Here is a 7,408-nt window from a genome sequence, read left to right on the forward strand (position 1 = left end):
ACACTAATCCTTTGCGATCGATAACATGACTTGCATATCGATATTACCTTGGGGTGGCGTTGCCACCTCATCATCGCGATGTTTATTAGTGTGTCTCTCATATGCCGATAGTTCCAATGTCTCGTGCCCATCGATCGGCTGTTATACGATAGTGCCAATCGACCGCCTTATATCGCTGGCGCCCCCTTCCCTAAGCACATGATGACGCGGAGAATTTTTCTTGCCGGTAAGTTTTCTCTTTAATTTTCCATTTCCCCTTTCTCTTAACTTTCTTTCTCTTTAAACCCCCCTTTCCCTCGACTTGCCCTTGGACCGTGGCCCTCGCCTACGGGCGGAGATGGAAAACAAAGAGGATAAAAGGTAAAATGGATTGACTGCCGCCACGATCGTTCCCCCCCGCTCTCCAGCCGCTACCCCTCCCCATCATTCGAAGTACACGTGAGTTTGTGCCTTTACTTTTTCTTTTTTTTTCTTTTGTTGCTCAACTCATTTGCCTTCCTTTTCTGTTTTCAGCTGAACGGCTTTCCCAAGGAGATAAAGATAAAGATGACCTGGGACATATATGGACTGCCCCTTTCATCCAAGCAGCTACCCCTCTCCACCATTCTTTGATGTACAGGTGAGTTGTGCCTTTGCTTTGGTTTTGGCATTCAACTGATTGGTTTTATATTTTTTTTTCAGATGAATTGTTCTTTCTCCTTTTTTTTTTTTTGTAAATAAACTCCCCGGCTTTTTATGGTGTTATTATTTTAAGTGTTTGTGCTAGTTTTGTCCGCGTTTCAAGTCCCAGTGTCAGTGTTTACGTGTGTGATAGGGTTATTTTGTATATATATTTTTTTTTTGATTTTTATTATTATTTTTCTTTTTTTTTATACGGCTAGCAATCGAAACGGCGTACACTAACTTGGCCAGAGGCCGCCAAACGGATGCGGTATTTCTTGTAGCCTATCTCTGCCATCACGCAGCGTCGGCCCCCTCGTCGCCTGGCATGCTTGATCACCGGCTGCTCCAATAGACCAACTGGCCACTCCTCCTCGGCGATATCCCGCCAGGATCTGCCCTCTGTCCGGGACGCCATCCGCACCAGTGTGGGCCTGGCCACTGGGCCGCGTGCCTCTGGGGCGGAGATCTGCCGCTGGAGTTTGGGCCTCGGGTTGTCCGTAGGTGTCGGCCACACCCATGGCCCTTTCTCCAGTACATCTCCCTTATGACCTCGAGTACTTTCCCCGGACTGTACCCGAGTGGCCTTATCATGGTCTGCATGTCCACCATGTAATCCTTGAATGGCTCTCTGAATCCCTGCTTCCGAGCTTTGACTTGGTCCTCTAGTTTCGCCAAATATCCTCTGGGCAGGAAGAACGTTTGGAAACTCTCATTAAAGTCTTCCCACGTTTTCCAGTGCTGGTTGTTCGAGATAAACCACTTTAATGCTCTGCCTTGTAGTCTCTGACCTGCTTCGCGACTTTAGCGTAGTCGGTCTCGCTAGGTCTTTGTGCCTTCGGGGCTGTCTTTCTATCTTGAATTGAATCTCTTCGCTGGCCCTCTTGTTGCATCTCTTCAATGCTAAGGCCTGTCCATGCGTCTTCTCCCTCGGGGTTTGTTAATTTTAGACCTGGTTTTTCTGGGTACATAGCTTCTAGTTCGTACCAGAGTTCTTTGAGTTCTGGGTTGTTTTCCGTCTCATTGTAGTATTCCACCAAGGCTTTCCGCATGTCTTCAGTTCTACCCGTCAAGGAAATGCGTAGCCTTTGTGCCACATTTGTGAAATCCTCTTTCTTGAGGCGGTAGATCCAACTTCTCCCCATTCTGGTGTTTTGTGTTTTTCTTACTGCCGGGACAATCACGTTTTTGGGCGCCAGATGTAACGAACTGTTTTTTTATGGTTTTCTCGCTACGAAATTCGTGCGGCTAGCTCAGTAGAATTTGTGCGTTCGTCCCACCAAATTTATATTAAACGTGACCGCCCGGTTAACAGTAACAAAACTTCAGAATTCAGTTAAGGAGGCGTTTATTTACGGCTCTGGTTGACAATATTTGAATATCTTGCGTGGGTGATGCTCCTGCGTCGCCGCTCGGTGATTCCTCGCTGCTGATGGTCCTAGTCGCCCCGAGTACTTTCGCTGCCGCTCATAGACGAGGGCGTGGAGTTGGACCGTTGGGCTTAGGGAAGCGTCACCGTTCTCAGACTAGGGTGAACAGGCACCACGCTCGCAAGACCTTCGTCCTGCCAGCCGCAGTTTCCTGTCCCTTGCTCTGTCCCGGTCGGTCCCACTAGACGCTCACTCAGTTTCCTTTGACGCTCTGGTACTACGGCCAGATCACGTCAGCAGTCCCTATAGCCAGCGCCCAGAGAAAGACGAACGTTCCACCCTGGCCTTCCCTCCCGACTGTTGCGATCGTACCTGAGGCTTGGCTCTTGTTGCGGTCTCTGGCGGCTTGTCTGCGTCGTCGTCCTGCGCGACTGGTTGTGGCGTTGTTCCACGTTGCTCCCTTGAGGCCCACTGCTCGTGTCGCTCACTCTGTTGTTGTTGACGTGCCGAGCTAAATCTGCCTATAACCGGCACAACTGATCGGTATTACGGCCGACGCAGCTGGACTCATCGGTATTACAGCCAATGTAGTCGGCCTGGTTGGTATTACAGCCGGCGCAGTTAGTCTGATCGGTATTACAGCCAATGCAGCTAACTGACCGGTATTACAGCCAACTTAGACGCACACGGTTATAATAAATTGGTATTACAGCCAATGTAGCCGGACTGATTGGTATTACAGCCGGCACAGCTAGCCTGATCGGTATTACAGCCAATGCAGCTAAACTGACCGGTATTACAGCCAACTTCGTCGGACTACTCGGTATTACAGCCAACCTTGATGTTCTGTAGACTTGGCCGTGGGTTGCCGTTCGAGGACTCAGCTACCTGTGTCTCAATTCGGTGACTTGCTCGGTCCCGAACCTCTCGACGTAGCGATCTTGTTCACGGTTGGTTCTCACGGTGGTATATTCTTGACTTTGACTTTCACTAGACGATGTTCATTCGTAGTTTGATGCTCGATGACTGGTCCTGATTCCAGCGCTGGGCCCGTTTATATAGGCCTCCGGGTCCCGTTAATCCTCGGCCATTCCTTTTCTTCTCTCCACTCCAAGGTCCAAAGTCCACGGTTTTACCGTTTGACCTTTCGCCCTCTGCACACGGCACCACACTGAAGTCCACAGTGCAGCGCTGTACCGTTCCTTCCTTGCTCACGGCACGCCTGCGCTCTCTGGCTCTCGCTCTGACTAGTGCCGTCTCGCTCTGGCACCTCTCTCCGCTCCGTCTCTCCCAATCTCTCCAAACTCTCTTTGGGTTCGTACTTTGTACTTTCTCTCCTCGTACTCTCCAACTGCTTTCTCCAAACTCTCTTTTCCTGCGTTGCCGTTACTACGCGAAGTAGTTGCGTAAGTAGCAACTGGCAGGTTTTCCATGCAGTTATTTTTGAGATATTTTGTGTGGAGTTATTTAACTCCTCACAGTGCTCTGAGTTTTTGTATTTTTTCAGTGATTTTGTGCGAGTGTTTTGTGTTAATTTATTTACAAAGCTTAACTTAATACATATCTGTGTTAGAAATTTTAAATAGATCTCACAGTAAACGGGTGTGTGTTTAGAATTGTTTTAACATTTCTATTAGATTTGTTTAATCTCGTAGCTTTGTTAGTGTAATTTACGCTCTCTATACTTGCTAGAACTCTTTTACTCCCTCTCAATCTCTCCCGCTCTATTTTATAACTGTAATTTACTCTCTATGAACTTCTGGTAGACTTGTTCGTTTATTTCTCTAACTCTCTCCCTCTCTCTCTCTCTTGCATGCTTTACATTGCATTTGTTTATTGATTAAAGTTGTTGTGTTGCACAAGCCACGCTCAGTCGATATAAGATTTATTCTCTCGTGCTCTCTTTATTCGACTTAATTTTGTGATCTCGCGCTCTTACTTTTTTCGTGTTTTGTGATTTTTGACAAATTGATTTGATCCCAGTGCCAAATTTACTTTGAGGTATTTTTCATATTCTTATTTTTTTATTTTGCTTTAAACTTACAATGGCTCTTGTCTGTTCTAAGAAAAATTGTACTCTTGCGTCTTCAACTAAAGACCCTTTAATTTTTTGCTGGCTCTGCGATTCGATGATGCACGTTAAATGTGCAGGATTTACTGGCAGAGTCAAAGATTTCATTGATCTTAATTCTGGTCTCATGTGGTCATGTGGGTCCTGCAAGGAAATGGTTGTTGAGATGAGTGGCTTTATGAGGCAGACTCGAGACAGCCTATTGAATATCTCAGGAGCTTTTAAACAACTCAATGAGGGGTTCAATTCCGTCTGTGCCCAGTTTAATAATAAAAAAATTATTAACCGAGTCGCCTAAACGTAAAAAAGCCAGTTTAACCGCCGTTAATATGATTGTGGAATCCACCCCAAATCCGAACTTGGTAGCAGCAGTTTCTGTTGACACAGGGGTAAATGAACCAACTGTGCCTATGGATACAGCTAGTTCGGGTGGTACCTCTGTTTCCAGAATAAAAGCTACAGTACTGGCTAAGTCAAAGAATTTGTTGCCGACAGTACCTACAGGTACAGTAGACACCGTTCCTGGTTCTCAGCCCAGTGTGGTTCAGACTGCTGGTGGGGGCCGTAAGAAACTTTCAGTTGTTCCACAAAGGAAGCAATTATTTGTTTCTAGATTCACCCCAGATACCACATCTGAGGATGTTTTGGAATTTATACGTGAAAAATTCCCATCCGAGGATATTGCAGTTGAACAATTTCGATTTTCTTACGCTCGTAGGATATCGTCTTTTAAAATATTTGCTCCGCCTGATGTGTTTAATGTGTTACTTTCTGAAAGTTTTTGGCTTAATGATGATTTAGTAATTAAAGAATTTATTCCAAATAAACCGAGAACAAATAACAGGTTTCCACTGTGCCAAAAAACTAAATACTTTATTCTTGGCGTATCAAAATGTTAGGGGACTAAATATGAAGCTACACAAGCTTTATGCCGACTCCTCTGCATTCACCGAAGATATTTTGGCTTTTACGGAAACTTGGCTAAAACCAGAGATATCTGACTCTGAAGTTCTGTCAAATAACTTTAATACTTATAGGACCGATCGCTCCTCACGTAGGGGGGCGGTGTACTGATTGCTGTTACCTCTAGCCTAACATCCGAAAGAATTCTCACTCATATCCCAAACGAAATTGAATTTGTAAGTGTGAAAGTTTCTTTGCAATCTTTATCTATTTTTTTTACATGTTCCTATATTCCACCTGGCTCTGATCTAGTAATCTGTCCGCAATAAAATCCGTACTATCCCTGCTTTCTAACAGATACCTTTTGATTGTTTTGGGTGACTTTAATCTACCTGATATTTCTTGGTCTCCTCCCACTGACTCACTTGTCGCTATACCTTTATCCGCCCATGATTTTGTAGATGGCCTTTTAGAATTATCGTTACATCAAGTAAGCTTTATACGAAATTCTTTAAATAGACAATTAGATATTGTGTTTGTTTCAGACCCGTCCGAGGTCACGGTATGTAGAATTGACGCTCTTGTTGTACCTGAAGACCGATATCATCCAACAATGGAATTGACAATTTGCCTCCCCTGCTCTGATACCCTCTCTCCTTTAGTGCCCCCAACTAAAAGGAGATGTTTTCGTAAATGTGACTATAATAAACTTAACGATATGATTTCTCATTACAATTGGACAGACTTGTACAATTGTACAGACATTGAAAGTGCCACTGAACTATTCTATATAGCGTTAAATACTTTTTTAATGAATGCGTTCCTGATAGGTTTCCTTTAAACCTAAACAGGCCTCCTTGGTTTACCAATGCTCTTCAAAGACTAAAAAACCTTAAATCAAATACTTATAAAAAGTATAAAAAATCGGGTAAGCCATCAGATTTTTCGAAATATGTAGTGGCTCGATCGGATTTTAATGTTCTCAACAGTCATTGCTATTCTATGTATCTAAATCGATGTAAATTTGAATTTTCAAATGATCCGAAACAGTTTTTCAGCTTTGTTAATGCCAAGCGTAAGTCATCGGCATTGCCTTCATTGGTACGTCTAAACTCAATGGAGGCATCGACGGATTCTGACATTGCTGATTTATTTGCTGAGTTTTTCCAAACCACTTATAGTTCGACAGCTTGGTCAAATTCTAACTACCCTAATCCCTTAAATAGGGCAAATTGTATTTTTTCCCCTTTAATTACTGAAAACTCTCTCGTAATAGATTTAGAAACAACAACGCCGACTTATTCTCCCGGTCCAGATGGACTTCCTGGATGTGTGCTCAAGTTTTGTGCGTCAACCGTAAAGAATGTAAACCGATTCTTAAACTTTTTAATTTGTCTATTTCATCATCAGTTTTTCCTACTATCTGGAAGGACTCTTTTATTATTCCACTTCATAAAAAGGGTGCGAAGGCTGATGCCAAGAATTATAGAGGTATTTCCAAATTGTCGGCAATTCCTAAAGCATTTGAACGTATTATCACTTCTCATTTGCAACATTTATGTTCCTCGCTTATATCACCGTGTCAACATGGTTTTGTTAAGCGAAGATCGACCACCACCAACCTTCTTGAATTGTCATCAATTGTAATAAATGGATTTCAGAAAAAAATGCAGACTGACGTTATATATACAGATTTTAGTAAGGCCTTTGACTCCGTCAACCACTCTCTTCTCTTATTCAAATTAGATCTGCTTGGGTTTCCTGGTAATCTATTAACTTGGATTTCAAGTTACTTGAATGGTAGGACTCATAGGGTTATATTCAAGAATTCTGTTTCAAAATTGATCTACGTGACATCTGGAGTCCCACAGGGAAGTCATCTGGGCCCTTTGATGTTTCCTTTGTTTATCAACGATCTTCCCTCTATCATAACACATTCTCGTGTTCTAATGTATGCTGATGATGTTAAGCTTTGTTTATCATATAATGATATAGCGTCGGGATTTAACTTACAGTCAGATATTGATTGTTTTCATGAATGGTGTGAGTACAACCTTTTAAAGTTGAACTACCTTAAATGCAACGTCATGACTTTTTATAGGGGTACTCCTACGTTTATTAGTTATTTTCTTGAAAATACGTCACTCGACCGTATATATTCAGTTAACGATTTAGGTGTTCTTCTTGACCCTAAGCTTAAATTTGACTGCCACATAATGTCCACTGTTAATAAAGCCATGAGTGTTCTTGGCTTTATAAAGCGTTGGTCAAAAGAATTTGATGACCCTTATACGACCAAATTATTATTTACCTCCCTTGTCCGTCCTATTTTGGAATATTGTTCGTCGGTTTGGAGTCCACAATATCAAGTGCACATTGACCGTATTGAGTCGGTACAAAAAAA

General features: G+C 43.0%; 1 long non-coding RNA gene across 1 annotated transcript; it reads left to right on the forward strand.

The window, feature by feature from the left end:
• The first annotated feature begins 273 nt into the window (after positions 1-273).
• Positions 274-819, forward strand: LOC123037175. The gene is made up of 3 exons (XR_006417392.1): positions 274-438; positions 514-619; positions 682-819. It is a non-coding gene; the product is annotated as an uncharacterized LOC123037175 (long non-coding RNA).
• The last annotated feature ends 6,589 nt before the right edge of the window (positions 820-7,408 follow it).

Source organism: Drosophila rhopaloa, unplaced genomic scaffold (assembly GCF_018152115.1).
Source record: "Drosophila rhopaloa isolate 14029-0021.01 unplaced genomic scaffold, ASM1815211v1 contig_151, whole genome shotgun sequence".
NCBI classification, from domain to species: domain Eukaryota; kingdom Metazoa; phylum Arthropoda; class Insecta; order Diptera; family Drosophilidae; genus Drosophila; species Drosophila rhopaloa.